This window comes from Lissotriton helveticus, chromosome 4_1 (assembly GCF_964261635.1).
Source record: "Lissotriton helveticus chromosome 4_1, aLisHel1.1, whole genome shotgun sequence".
NCBI classification, from domain to species: Eukaryota; Metazoa; Chordata; class Amphibia; order Caudata; family Salamandridae; genus Lissotriton; species Lissotriton helveticus.
Genome location: NC_136063.1, coordinates 2,116,316,073 through 2,116,332,275, shown reverse-complemented (window position 1 = coordinate 2,116,332,275; position 16,203 = coordinate 2,116,316,073). Strand labels below are relative to the sequence as shown.

General features: G+C 43.9%; 1 protein-coding gene across 1 annotated transcript in view; it reads left to right on the top strand.

The window, feature by feature from the left end:
- The window catches only part of CAPN6 (calpain 6), a 551,200-nt gene that overhangs the window by 373,757 nt on the left and 161,240 nt on the right, over positions 1 to 16,203 (top strand). The window lies entirely within an intron of this gene.

Genomic DNA, 16,203 nt, shown 5'->3' with positions numbered 1-16,203 from the left:
AACCTAGAAAAGGATAAGAGGTTTGGTGGGAGAAAAAGAAAATTACAATTATCGAAAAAATAATTCGACATTTTCACAGAAGAATGTGTAGCTCATAGTGATGCCTTGTTTGGGAAAACATCACTCTCTGTGGCTGATTTAGAAAAAAAATTATGAAACATACAGGAGTGGATTATCTCTCTGGAGGTGACACAGAGATCATTAGATGACATCAGACAAAGATGGTATGATCTCTGATCAAGAAAAAAAGAGAAGTTGGAAATCTGCATACAGGAGACCCACGCTACAGGAGGAGGCCAACCCTGGACGAAGTACTATGCATATTGCACGCAGCACAATGCAAACACGCGTGGCGGCCATTTTTTGCTTGCTCGCGGTCCTCTTCGTCATGTTGGCGAGAGAGCAAAATGACATCCCGGCGAGACTGTTTCCTTGTACGCTATCAGCAACATCAAGTTGCCAATCGCGAGCTGGGAAAATAAACCTCCAGGCGAAAACTCGGTGAGGTCAGGTGAGGTCAGGTTTCTCATTGCGAGTGGCCGCATATGCTCGCGACCGTTCGCGATGATAAACTACCAGTCTGCATTGAGAAAGCTGCTGCTCGAGTAGAAATCTACTCGAGCGGCAGAAAATGACCGCTTGCACTGTGCGAGATATGGTTTGTACTGATTGCACAGTGCGGACAAGCATCTGGCACTGTACAAACCGTGCGAATAGCATTTTGCACAGTGCACTACGCAGTTCGCGAAGTGCAAAGTGCACTTCGCGTAGCTACGCGTAGCGATACTCCACGAACTATGCCCAGGATTAGAGGAGGGCCTCTAATCCTGGGCATAGTTCGTGGAGTATCGCTACGCGTAGCCTCCAACAACCACTTTGGAGGAACTCATAGAGTCTAGCCTAGAGCCAGAACGTGTGTCTGGTTTCAGCAACATAGACATTTTTGCAGGCTACAGAAAGATCTCAAACATACATTTTCAGTTTTAACACATACTCATTGCAGTGTGGGTGTTAACTTTGTAATATTGCTAGGCCTGGAAACTCCTTTCGTAACATATAATATTTTTTAAAACACGAATAAAAGTTTTATGTTTATCCTAGTAGTGACCTGAACATAAATGAGTCATGTGTACTTCCAGGGTACTTTGCAACAATATCTGTAATTATATTAGTGGCATCACAAATCACTTGGATGTTAAGAGAATTAGTATTTTACTTACTTCTAAATATATGCTCATTGTCAGATAGAGGACATATCGAAACATGAGTTCCTTCAATATATCCTATGACGTGGCATTGGGCTATCCGGTAAAAGTTCATTTTGGCTAACGGACTCCTGTGCTGTGGTAGGGAAAGTTAGATGACAGTTAAATCTCTGTAACATGGCATCCAGGAAAGTGCGAAAGAACCTGGAAAGGGCACTGTGTGAAACACCACGTGCAGCGGCAATGACACCTTGGTAACTCCCAGAGCCTAAGAGAATTTCTTCTGGGAGTGTTTCTCTCAAGCTGAGGTTTAATTTCAGCTATTATATCTAGAATAACTGCACCACGTAGTCTGTAATTGTCATGAATGTTCTTTGTTTATTGGAAAAATGTAACCACCGGTCTAAAAATCCATTCTTGTCTCTACCTCCTTCTCTACAAACCATAGAAAATCCACATCCTCCACACAAGCGCATAAAAAGCTGCCATTGTCGAACACCCTGATGCATTTTATATATGTTGCACCTGGTTATCTCCTGATTGAAGTTGGTGGTAAATTGCACATGCAAAATGGCCATTCTGTGACGTGTCACAATTTACTAACCCTTTATACATTCAATTTGTGATTTGGAATTAGGAAATTCCAAAAAGCATTTGCAAACTCTGGTCACAAAAATAACAAATCTGTAAATTGTCGGTTTGGGAAAATAGCAAAGCGAATGCCTTTCATACATAGTAAAAGCCAATTTTTGTCTTAGTTAACGAGTTTGCAACTGGTTACCGATTCGCAAATGCTTCGTTCACCTAGCCCTAAGTGCCTAATTACAAGTGGAATGTTTTTTCTAACATATTACCCACCACCCACCCTCAATCACTCTAACCCCAATTTAAGGGGTGTCAGTAATACTAGAGATGGAATACCAAGTGGATTACAACCTATACCCTGAGGGTATCCTCAGAAGCGAGAACTCTATAGATTTAGTATTTACAATGGGGAATGTAATTCTAAGTACTCACATCATTGGGATTACATAGACACTAGTAATTCAGTACCTTAAACCACAGTCCTCCTCATCCCAGTCCTCACTTCTTAAGGAGAAGCTGCTCCCCAAGATAGTTTCCCCCACGCTGTATAAAGACTAGATTATGCAAAATATAGTCTTTTCTCTAATTTACATCGCTTTGACGTATAAATATCCCAAACATTCCCAACATGGCCTGCAAGTAGCAAACTGATTAGAATAATTTTTAGGTGGCATAAGAAGGGATGGAGAAAGGTTATAGGATTAGGAGCAATATGGCTCAGTAAAATAAAGGTAGTCGCTAAGTAATAAGCTAATTACCCTTCAGGCCATCCTCATCTTGCAAGTCCTCACAGCTTGAGGATTTAGCAAAGCTCAGCATATCACTCACAATTATAAATGGGCCCATTGAAGATTAATCAGTAGCAATTACTTCATTACTAACTTCAAATTCCTGAACTAGAATTCCCAGAGATATGTTTATCTAACTGTGACCTACAGTGATTTACAAAGTTATGTGGTGTGTACCATGTGACTACCCTGCAAATCTATTGCAATAAAATGCCATACGCTCAGCACTTGACTTACAAAATGCCCTCATAAAACGACCATTAATATTGTCTGGAATTTGTCCCCCAACTGATCTGCAGGCATGGCATATGGTTTAGTTCTTTTTAAGTATTACAACAAAGCTCCCAACATCCAGAGCACTAGAAACATCAGATGAGTGTTCTAATACTGGTCACCGATCACTTCAGAAAGATGAAACCTGGAATGCCCTTTAGGTCTGGATTTTCGGTGTGGGAGAAGAATTATCCCATTGGGAAATAGCCTGACATATGGGTAAGAAATCACAAGGGCTCTCATCTCACCCAAGCTTCTAGCAGATATGATGACAATGAAAAGGCTAGTTTATCAAAATCTTAGGACATTTCAGCCCAATATAAAGGTTCAAATGGCTTCTGCTGAAGATCACTCTGAACCACAAAGGTTCCATGTTGGTACTGGATTGGGAACCAATTGCCTCTTGAGCCTGAATGTTTTAAGGAGCCTTAAAACAGATTTCAGCTCCTTGGGCAATTCACCTGTAAACTCTATGAAACCTGGTATGGCTGCCCACTGGGATGCTAGAGTGGTGGGAGCGAGATCCTTCTAAAAGCCTCCCTTAAAAAGTCGAGGATATTATAAGGATCATATGCAGCTTCATCTAAACGTTTCTGTAAACACAATTTATAGAAACTAACCCAATGCTTCTAATAGGATGACATAGAGGAGAGCTTTCTTGAAGCTTGTGTGCCCAGGGCTACTTCCTTTGCCATGAACACCCTGATTTCTGGAGGATTCATCTCTTAATTTCCAGACTGAGACGTAGTGAGAGAAATGGAACGGAGTCTGTAATCGGATACACAAGAGATGGATGGTCCAAGAGAAGTTGAAAAACATCGCTCACGGACAACTGAACTAATAGTGAACCACAAGAGACATTGCCAAAATGGTGCTACCAGAATTACTATCACTTTGTCTGCTAATATCTTCTGCAGCTTCATCTGGATGAGAGGAATTGGCAGAATGGCAAATACTGTCCTTTGAGGCCAAGCAATTAGCAGGGCATCCACTGCTCAAGCACAAGGACAGCAAGTCTCAATACAGAAATTGAGAAGCAGGAGACCGAGTGAGGAAGAGAAGAGGTCCAGACAAGGACTGCCGATCTGAGCAGGTATCTCCTTGAACATCAATACTGTCAGGTGGTAACACTGATGAGGAAACGTTGCAACTCAGGTTGTCTGCATGAGCCTTTCCTCTCCCTGGAAAGAACATGGCTTTTAGGCATAACAGATTTTCCTCCACCCAACTTCAAATACTGTGTGCTACAATGTCCAGCATCTTATTCCTGTACTGCATCCACTCGCTGATTACTTTAAAATGGTCCAACTTGGTTTACAGAGCATGGGGCTAACTCCTGGGGTGAGGTGCCTAGTCTCAAGCAGTGAGGACTGGGACAAGGAGAGTGGGTTAAGTGGTAATTAAGCTCAATCTGAATACAGAAGCCTGTAAGTCATTTGGGAGAGGAGTTGGCCTAACCGCTAGAGCGGTCGACCTCAAATCTGGGGAGCTTAGTTCGAGTGTCGGCAAGGACGCACAACATCCTGTGATTCTGGGCAAATCACTTATTCTCCCCATGCCTAACAAAAAATAATGTGTCCTCATGTAACACAACTGGTGCTTGTGTAAATCGCTCTGATACCCAATACCTACGGGTCAAGTTCGTGCTATATACAACTCCATAAAAAAGTGTTTGCTACATGATGAAGCATTGTGTAGCAGTAGAAGAATTCAGCACTACACACACTACTGATGTACTTGTGGTGACCTATATGTTTATTCTTGCATTGCATAGTATCCAACAGACACTCTATGTTTCATGGATTCAGACTCATGCTTTGTCAAAAACGTCCAGGATTCCATACAATTGTTCTTTAAGTGTTATAATAGAAGTCTACAATCCTTGTGCTATTAAAGTTCTCAATTTTCATTAAAAAACATTACGAACCTTCCTTGTTCACAATAGCGAAATAATGTTTCACATTGTAAAAAAATTATTTTCATTCTATACGAGCCCAACCAACCTGGAAAATGAACCCTGAATACCTTCTTGCAATGTTCCCTTTTGCAAACAAAACTTTTTGTGCACAATCCCTCTGCAAGAAAGCAACTGTTAGAAACGGGACCCCCGGCCGGCCAAGGCTCACGCCAAAGTCAGTCAGGGATCGCCATTTCTAAGGTCAGGGCAAGGGAGTTACACACCAAGATAACCCCTGCTCACCCTCTAGGTAAGGGGACGCGAGCAGCAAGGCTAATCTCGGAGGCGATGTGTAAAGCGTTTGCGCGCGCACCCAGCAACAACACCCAAGGCCTACTGTGGTAAATAAATAATTAATTACGGTACTATTTTTCTATACATTAACCAAAACAGATAGCTCAATAAATAAGAGGCAGGATCCGTGATATGTGAGTCAGAATGGCTTTAATCGGATGGCTCGAGCCTAAAGACCATGAAGTGGCATGCAATGGAATGGAATGGCAGCTGCAACGTCTCATTAACAGTACATAGTATATATAGTAAAACATTACAATTGCATTGAATACAGTAGGCGTAACAAGTGACAAACGTAAGATAAGAACATATGGGCGTACAAAGAAGGCGTGCACAGGGCGTGCACAAAGACATGTGATGAAAACGTCACAGAAGTGTCATAAATGGGTGGATACATGGAGGTGGCTACCTGGGCAGCTGGAACCTTTAACCTACTGGTGCGCGCAAACTGGCCATGACGTGTAACTAGGGAGAGCTGGGGGCTCTGACTTCTACACTAGAAGAGGAGACTAAAGTCTAGGATGTCAGGACGACATGTGCCTATAGCATATCTGGTAGCTCGTGTTTGGAGTACATGTTGATTGAATCTAAACGTCATCAGGGCAAAGGCTACTTGACACTAAGGCTGGTGCATGCATATATTCTACATGTATTGCTTGTGCTATGAATCTTCTATGGATACTAATTCAGTAATTCTCTTGCATGGAGACAGGAAGACTAGACTATAGCTGAATATGTTTATGCGGTTCGTTAGCTTAGGAATGTGAAGCCGGGGAACTGAACTGATAACTAGAGGCATAACATATTCTTGGCAGACAGGCAGGCAGGCCAGGCCGGGCACCGCGCTGCTTGGCAGAAAGTATGCGAAGGGTCAGGGATGCGGGAGGGGCTGTATTGCTCCTCAGAGTGGGTTCAGGAGACTGGAGCTTGAATCTGGTGTCCGGGCCCTTTGAGGCCTAGAAACGGGGACAACTCGATGATTTAACGTGCACAATGTAAAACGTTGGCAACATAGGCCTAATACTCGTTGCTTTCACGAGGACTGGAAACTGGCATACTAACGTTGGACACAACTATAATTGCATCTTTATTCGGTCAAGGGGGAACATATGCATATCGATCATGCACATATAACATATTATGGGGAACACGTAGGGACACATGACAAGGCAAAATTCAATTTTCCTCATTCCCTCCTTGTGCCCTACGTTTCCTTCAGGAAACATCAATATTCATGATACCATCTATCTGTTCATATAGCATCATTTGCTCGTCTCGAATCTTCTTGGAACGGGACTTAGGACTAGGAATACAAGAGGTAGCGCACAAGCCGCAAATCGCAGGGCCACATTGTAAACATAGACAACAACTGAATATGATCATTACTACTATTCCTAGGAATGACAATACTTTCCATCCCCAGGCAGATATTATACTCCAGAGCCAACCGGACCATCTCCAGGTGCCTGGATTCTGGTGTAACTGATGGGCAATTTTATGAAGTCTGGTTATAGCTGAATAAACAGACGGTGCGTTATTAGGAATGAAAATGCAGCAACTAGATCCGATGACTCTACAAGCTCCGCCCCTATCGGCCAGTATGACGTCAAGGACGAGACGATTTTGAAGGACAACAAATCTCATAGCAGATTGTTCCTCCGTTAAGTTACCTAGAGCGGAAGTAGTCTCATTCACTACTGCTTCAAGGGTTCTGGTTAACCTACGTATTAGCTTACTATTCTGGACAGGACCTATGAAGAAAAAGAAACCTTTATTGAAGTCTTGATACTGTTCTAGGGCAGTTTCGGTTTGATCGACAATTGGGGACTCAGTCTCCCTTCTATGTCTGACGTGTAATAGATGTGTGTTTCTGTGATAATCGGATGGGGCTAGGAAAACTGGTGGCAGTAGGAAGGCAATGTAACATGTTCCATCCCAATCGAGGGGCAGACGAACATATGCGGTCTGACCACACACAAAATATGAATGACGTGAGGCTTTGAAATTAGATTTCCCACTGTCACTATACTTGATCACAGTAGTACAATCACTATGTCCTAGATGTACTGAACCATTCTTTCTGACACATAATTCGCCTTTCACTGGTAGGACTGTAATAGCAGGCAAATCTGAAGTAGTCTCGGACTGAACATTCAAAACCATGAAATTCGAGGAATAATTACCTAGATCATATACTTCATTTTCTAGATCTAACCCTGTTCTATGGGAAAGTCCTTCCTTGTCTGGGAAACATGTTCTATTCAAAAGGGACTTATCGTCTGAGGATGACGTTATCGTAAACCATGCTCCACACGAACCATTGTGTGAAAACGGATATGGAAAGAGTGGCAGAACTCCCTTCGGTGTCTGGAAAGGGGGGAGTCGACCACACACCCAACAATTAGTGGCATTGCTAGTCTGGTGTGAATAGTGTAACATTCGGATAAAAGTATTGTTGCGCATGGCAAGTCTGTAGGATAACTCGTGAGGAGGTAGTTCACTAAAAGTGTGCTCTACTGTGTCATTAGAAGACAAATGTACATGTGAATCAATAGGAGGAAAATATACATGTAAAACATAACTTATGCATGTAACCATAAGACTCAGAAATAACATAAGCAGTAACGTGATTACGCATCTGCTGCGCACATTCTTACAATAACGTATTTTCTTAGAGTTTCGACTAACTCTCTCACTATGGGGGTCTATCTCATACATGTCAGGAACCTGTCTAACCGCTTCACCCGAGAGGGACTTAGACAATTAAACTGTCTGACTTGCTAGACCTCAATTTCAGTTTATACTCCTGCTGCGGAGTTTTCTCTAACAGGGGGAGTTTAGAGTCAGTATCTGGGCAGTCCTTGAAAAAAGTATTTGGACGGAGTCCATGAAAACGTTTAACGTGACTGGAATGAATCCAGCCCTTGCGGCCCTCCACCTTGATTGCAGTCCTTGTGGTCATCAGAACAAGCTTCGGTTCTTTCCAGCGGGGCTCCAGCGGACTTGAACGATCAAAGTTCCTTATGAGGACTAGGTCGCCTGGTATGACCTCGTGCGGTTTCACCTGGGTGTTGTCTGGAAAGGCAGCCGCTACCTGTGAACGACAAGAGAGTAGTGCAGACATCAAGGAAGCCAGGTAATCTGTCAGCATATTACTGTCAACAGCTGTAATTTTACGTGGCATTGGTGTACCCCACATATTCGGGGGACGACCGAAAACAACTTCGAAAGGGGACAGACCTGAACGGGAGTGAGCGACCATTCTCATATAAAAAAGGGCGACTGGCAGAGCTACCATCCAATCTACGCCTTTCTCTGCGCAAACCTTTGCAATGCGGATTTTCAGAGTCTGATTATGTCTCTCGACGAGGCCAGCTGCCTCGGGGTGTCGTACACAATGGAACTTCCACTGGTACCCTAACAGAAGAGATACTTGTTTCATGAGTTCGGATGAGAATGGCTGGCCGTTATCTGAATACACGACCCTGGGCAAACCATAGCGGGGAAAAAACTCACGAACCAACTGCCTGGCAGTGGTCGCGGCAGTGTAATCTGGGACTGGATATGCTTCTGTCCATCTGGACAAAGCGCATACTACTACGAGGACATACTTGAAACCTCGGCATCGATCCATCTGAATATAATCCATCTGGAGGACTTCAAAAGGGTGGTCAGGAGGATGGAATCCACCTTGTTCCACCGGAACACCTTTACCTGGATTGAACTGACAACATATCATGCAGGTACGTACTTTCTGTTTGGCTGCTGCTCGTAAATGCTTGTTAAACCAAATATTCTGGATGCTGTCTAACATGGCTTTTTCTCCTAAATGTGCTGGACTATGTGCGGTGTTAATAATGACTTGAACCATAGAGTCGGGGAGGAACCATGTGGCTTTTCCCTTCGTCAACCATCCTTGATCTGTCTGGACCCCTCCTTGTTCAGACCATTTCTTGATTTCGTCAGGAGTAGCATGTGACTGTATGTCTAGTACATCTCGTGTAGGGTCTTTAACTGTCATACAAGTAGTCTGATCTAGAATATCTGTCTTGATCGTGTTAACTGGAGTGTCTGGAGTCTGGGCTGTAAGCTTGGCTGTTCGATCTGCTAGATCGTTACCTTGAGAAATGGTGTCAGTGGCTTTCGTATGTGCTTTGCACTTCATAATGGCAATGGCTTTCGGTAAATGTATTGCTTCTAACAGAGCTTGAATGAGGGGGCCATGCTGAATCTTGGCTCCATGAGAGGTCATGAAACCTCTTTCTTGCCAGAGTACTCCAAAGTCGTGAACGACTCCGAATGCATAACGTGAATCTGTATATATGTTTACTTTCAGGTTCTTGGCTCGTATGCAGGCTTGGGTCAGAGCGATGAGCTCTGCTGCTTGAGCAGACAGGGTGTCAATACGATGTGTTTCTATAACTTCAGTTTCAGTAGTCACTGCATAAGCGGCTACTAGTTCTCCTATACTTGTTCTCATACATGAACCATCCACATAAAGTGTCAGGTCGGGATCAGGTAATGCAATGTCAGTCAAGTCTTGTCTTGGCTTTGTCATGATGTTAATAACTTCCACGCAGTCATGTGTGGCAGGATTCGATGTACTCGAGGGTAACAGTGTAGCAGGATTTAGAACGTTGCAGCGTCTGATTTCTATGTGTGGCTGAAACAGTGTCAGTTCATATCCTGTTAAACGTGCAATTGTCAAGTGCTGAGTCTGTGTTCGGTTTAGAAGAACTTCCACGGAGTGTGGAACTTGTACTGTCAGGGAGTGTCCTAACACTATGGAATCACTTTGTCTGATAGCTAGAGCTGTGGCTGCAACTGACTTGAGGCACGCAGGCAATGCCTGGGCTACTGGATCTAATGTGCTAGAAAAATAAGCACAAGGCTTGTGTTGCCCTGCTTGATCTTGTGTGAGGACAGATAATGCTGTACCATCACGTTCAGTGACAAAAAGTGTAAAAGGCTTACTGTAGTTTGGTGTCGCTAACACAGGTGCATTACATAGAGCTTTCTTTAACTCATTAAAAACAAGTGTATGTTCCTGGGTCCAAGGGAGGACAGTCGATGCGGCTGCCTCCTGTGTCGTTAACTGTATCAGTGGTTTAGCTAGATATGCATACTGAGGAATCCATTGTCTGCAGTAAGAAGTGAGGCCGATAAAAGCTCGTACCTCCTTCTGTGTCTTGGGCTGTGGAAGATGTGCTATTAACTGGATGCGGTCAGGTGTCAACTGTCTACCCCTCTTGGACAGTAAGTGTCCAAGGTATACCACTTGCTGGACACAGAATTGTAGCTTCGAAGGGGACACCTTATGCCCCAACTCGGCCAGGAAATACAAAACTGTCAGTGACGCACGTTCGCAGTCACGTTCTGTACGGGCAGTGATTAATAGATCATCGACATACTGGAGCAGGGCAGTGTCAGTTGGCATGTGAATACTGTCTAGTTGTCTTTTAAGTGCTTGACTGTAAATACTAGGACTTTCTGTAAAACCTTGAGGAGCTCGTGTGAATTTATAGCTCCTTCCATTTAAACAGAATCCGAAAAGAAACTGGGTGTCTGGATGAATGGGGACACTAAAGAATGCGTTCTTGAGATCAATAACAGTAAAGAACGTAGCTTCAGAATCAATGGCAGTCAATAGGGAAGAGATATCTGGAACTACAGGGTACTGGGGTATGATACATTTATTAAGTTCTCGAAGATCAATCACTAATCGATAAACTGGAGGTGCATTTGGATCAGTACGTTTAAGAATCGGAATAATAGGAGAATTACATACATTGGAGTCAGTTTCTACAACCACTCCTTGAGCAATGAGCTCGTCAATAATTTTCGATAAGGCTGCTACAGCCTCAGGTGGCAATTTGTACTGTCGGATTCGTGGTAATACAACACCTTGTTTCAGAGTGACACGATAAGGTGTAATGTGCATACAACCTACATCAGTTGGACCTTGCGCCCACAAATGCTGTGGTACATTCAGAAATCTTGGATCAAAATCACGTAACACATAATGACCTTTAAAATCACGTAAAAACAATCTCACACCTTCTGGGGAGCAGCATATTACCGCTCCTAATTCTTTCAATGTTTTAATACCTAGTAAATTTTCGGGACAGGATTTCGTAAGTAACAAGTCAGTAGTTCGGGACAATGGACCAACTTCTAGGGAAACTGGTTTCGATATTTCGTTAACAATAGGCTTTCCTGAAAATCCCAGGGAAACGTTTCTTGAGCCTGAGAGTGGAGCCCCTGGAACATCGTCATGACTGATGGTAGTCCTACTTGCCCCTGTATCAATCAGAAACTTTCTGTCTTTCCCTAATACTTGACTGTGTACATAGGGACCCTCTTGATCTACAGGAACCTCGATGAGAGGCAAGCCAACCTCCCTCTCTAGGCTGTTTCATGAATACTGCTGATATTCTGGATAATCTGACTGTGCGTACTGGTACATCTGTTGTGTAACGTGTTGTGTGGCAGCTATAGGCTGCGGTACTGTAACTGTCTGTCGTGCGTTCTGCGGTGGCTGGGAATTCTGCGGAACTTGTTCTTGTCTAGGAGGACGTGGTCTCTCTTTCGTCTTACCTGTAGCTATGTTGTGTTTCAGAACTGCACATTCGTTTATATAATGACCTGGCTGTTTACAGTAATTGCAGGTCCCTTTAACAGGAGCTGCAGAATGACTAGTCGGATTCGGACCCCTTTTCTGACTATCTTGTGGAACAGACTGTGCAACTAGTACTTTCATTTTCGTGTCTTTCATACGTCTCCTTTCGTATTCTTGTTCTTCCCTGATTCTATTCTGGTGATATTGTAGCATCTGGAGCATCTGAGATGGGGTATTAGCTTGCCAAGTACTCTCGACTTTCAATACTCGATTTTTAACTTGCGGTAAAGAATTCTCAACTAGTTTGGTAACAAAAAGATGTGGATACGACTCACTACTTGTTTTCAGACCGCTATTTATAATGAAACATTTCTCAAATCTGGAATAAAAATCACTAGTGTCTTCGTCTTGTTTCTATTTACAGGCTGAGATGGCATCCCAATCTTCCTTTTTCGTGGCTAGTAATCTTGGCAAGACCTGTATTAACAGTTCGGGCAACTCTTTGGCTTTATCCCCAAGACCAGTACCTGGGACTCGTGCATTATCTTCAGTTTCTAACGCGGTCCAATCTATCTTTTTCTCTCCCACCTCCCATTCTTTTTCTTTCAGTTTTTCATATATGCCCGCAGGCAACAGGACCTTTAACATTTTGATGATATCAGGATACGTGTATTCTCCCATACGGAGCATGTCTTTTAATTCACGGTGGAACCCTGCTGGATCTTTATCGTGACAGGGTATTAACTTTTTCATTTCTAGTAGTTCTATTTTCGTGACCGGGGTGTAAACAAATACTCGTTCTAGATTACCCCCCTCTCCCTTAACTGGATGTACTTCTCGTAACGGATTCTGTCTGTCTATGTAGAACGGAGGTGAAACAGGAACAAAATGCGGAGTCAGGAACGTTCTGTATTTGTGGCGCTGTTCTAAAATGACACTAATTAGATCGGTACCTAGACCTTTCCATCTGTTTAGTAGTAACTCATTCAATACAGTATATAAGGGACCTGGATCAGAATGCTGACTCTCGTACAGTGTGATGAGGTGCTGGATCATGTACATACCCACCAGTCGCTGCTCGCCTGGGGGCAGTTTCAGAAACATTTGGGCCACTACTTCGTCTGGAAACGTGGCAGAATCACTAACCCATCGGACTGCTGATCGGGCTAGTTCTTGTTCATGCATGGTACTAAGTTCACTGTAACCTATTCGTAATTTCAGAACTTTATCGGTAGCCTGGAATACTTGTTCGAGAGAACACTGTTCTGGTACGGGAGGAGGAAAAGCTTTCTTGTAATCTAGGCGTGTGTGTCTATCGGAAAGTCTCGTTCTACCTACATACGCTATTCTGCTGGGATTCTCGGTGACTACATCTTCGTCTGAAGATTCATTCTCTTTGTCTGCTACTATTCTTGCTTTCTCTCTCTCGTGTATACCTATAATTTCTTTCCGGATCTTTCTGTACATGGTTTCTATACAATTTTGTGTCTTGTGTTTTCCATCTGCTATATTGTCACTCCATTTTGTCAAGACTTTCATATCTTCTGGACTTTTATCAGGACGATCCTGTTCTCTTATTAAACAATTTATCAGAAATTGCAAAATCATGCCTTGAATCTCGACTTTCCTGTGTGCCATAGCTTCGTGAATACTTTCTGGGTTCTCCCCTGTTCGGATAAAATGATATATTCTGTCTAAATGTTCTTTCATATCTGATATGGTGATCAAGAAGTTTGCAACTCGTCGTAAACGTACGGAGTATAATATCATGTGATCTTCGCCTGGCACTGGATCATATCTACAATCAGTAAGGAACTTCTTGAGGGCTTCATACGTAGCCACTTTTGTCGTACGCTGTAATGCAGCATCTCTCAGCGTCAGGCGCTTTGTTTGAGGAGGGGTGGTAGGAGCACCTCCCCCTGCCCCTCCTGAACTGGAATTGTCAATTAATACTGGATGTGCGGCTGCTGGTAACGTGACCGGTACAGTAGGGATACGTAATGTGGGTTGATCCTGGGGGACTGCGCAGGGACAGGACCAACGACTGGAGGCACAGGAATTACATTATTAACAGGAGGCTGGACTTGGACTTGGACTGGCGGGGTAGGATCTGTATTAGCATATTCGGGAACAGTGTCGTCTAAATAGGAAGAGAGAAAAATTTCAGCTGCAGTCGGTTTATGACGCAACTTAGTCGGAACCAAGGGTGGCGGTAAATTATGGAGTGCTTCCGGGGTCGCCTTCGGCAAACCCTCGGCGAGAAGAGGATACATACCTTTAATAAGGGCATTTCTCTGTCTGTCTGACTGTTCTGCTCTAACTCGTTCACCTTCTTCTAGTAGTTCCCTTTCTTGGGCTTTTTCAGAGGATTCCCTACTTAGTTCTGCTTTTCTGAATTCTTTCTCGGTTCTTTTATGAGATTCTTTACGCCATAACTCTATGGCATCTTTCTGGGACTGTCTGGCTTTCTTTTTCCATAATGCTTCTTCTACTCGCATGATGCACTCGGCATCCCATGTACCTGAAACAGGCCATCTATATTTCTCCTCGAGATGCTTGGTGTAATCAACCCATAAATCTAGATACAGTATGGCATCTAAGCCATGCTTATGATACATGAAATGTCCAGGACTGTCCCTAGGAGGGACAGGAACTGATTCTTCAAGTAACCCTTTTCTGGTTTTTATCTGACGTAATTTCGAAAACAGCGGCATATTTGAACCGTACTTGAACTTGAACACAATACACAATGAACACAGTAATGAATAGCAAAACAATCATTCATACCACGACATCAAGAACACATTAATAACAGTTCGAACAGAATACTACCTTGATACATTGAAAACACAATACTTGAATTTCTCGAGAACGGACTTACTAGAATTACTGGATGCACTGCTAAAACAGTACAGAACATACCGGTCTCCTAAAGAGTCACGTCATACCGTATCCACCTAGGTGAACACGTCGGACCGGATCTGTGTACCCAAACCCGTCGGACCGGGCACAAATTAATGAACACCCGTCTAGATACCCCCAGCAACGGTACTCACCGGGAAGCAAAACTGAAGGCCTCGGACTGGACTGGACTGCTACGACGTCTGGTAACTGCTACGCACTACGCATGCGCCTCGGGCTTCGGGCTTCGGTTACAGGTGGGCCTCCGGATACCTCGGACCTTGCTCTCTCGGCTTGGGCTCTGGTCGGAACGACCCGCCTTCCTCACCGCCTCGTCTGGATGCCGTACCGCAGTCTCCGTCTCCTCCGTGGGCCTGAGGGAGACTTGAGCAGAAATATCTGCAGGTGCGCAGTAGAGGTCCGTCACGGCTGTAGAAGGGTCAGGGGGCCTGCGTTACATCGCCGGCGCATGGGGAAGGGGCTCGTTCCTGTTCGGGCGCCATTTATGTGGTAAATAAATAATTAATTACCGGTACTATTTTTCTATACATTAACCAAAACAGATAGCTCAATAAATAAGAGGCAGGATCCGTGATATCTGAGTCAGAATGGCTTTAATCGGATGGCTCGAGCCTAAAGACCATGAAGTGGCATGCAATGGAATGGAATGGCAGCTGCAACGTCTCATTAACAGTACATAGTATATATAGTAAAACATTACAATTGCATTGAATACAGTAGGCGTAACAAGTGACAAACGTAAGATAAGAACATATGGGCGTACAAAGAAGGCGTGCACAGGGCGTGCACAAAGACATGTGATGAAAACGTCACAGAAGTGTCATAAATGGGTGGATACATGGAGGGGGCTACCTGGGCAGCTGGAACCTTTAACCTACTGGTGCACGCAAACGGGCCATGACGTGTAACTAGGGAGAGCTGGGGGCTCTGACTTCTACACTAGAAGAGGAGACTAAAGTCTAGGATGTCAGGACGACATGTGCCTATAGCATATCTGGTATCTCGTGTTTGGAGTACATGTTGATTGAATCTAAACGTCATCAGGGCAAAGGCTACTTGACACTAAGGCTGGTGCATGCATATATTCTACATGTATTGCGTGTGCTATGAATCTTCTATGGATACTAATTCAGTAATTCTCTTGCATGGAGACAGGAAGACTAGACTATAGCTGAATATGTTTATGCGGTTCGTTAGCTTAGGAATGTGAAGCCGGGGAACTGAACTGATAACTAGAGGCATAACATATTCTTGGCAGACAGGCAGGCAGGCCAGGCCGGGCACCGCGCTGCTTGGCAGAAAGTAAGCGAAGGGTCAGGGATGCGGGAGGGGCTGTATCGCTCCTCAGAGTGGGTTCAGGAGACTGGAGCTTGAATCTGGTGTCCGGGCCCTTTGAGGCCTAGAAACGGGGACAACTCGATGATTTAACGTGCACAATGTAAAACGTTGGCAACATAGGCCTAATACTCGTTGCTTTCACGAGGACTGGAAACTGGCATACTAACGTTGGACACAACTATAATTGCGTCTTTATTCGGTCAAGGGGGAACATATGCATAT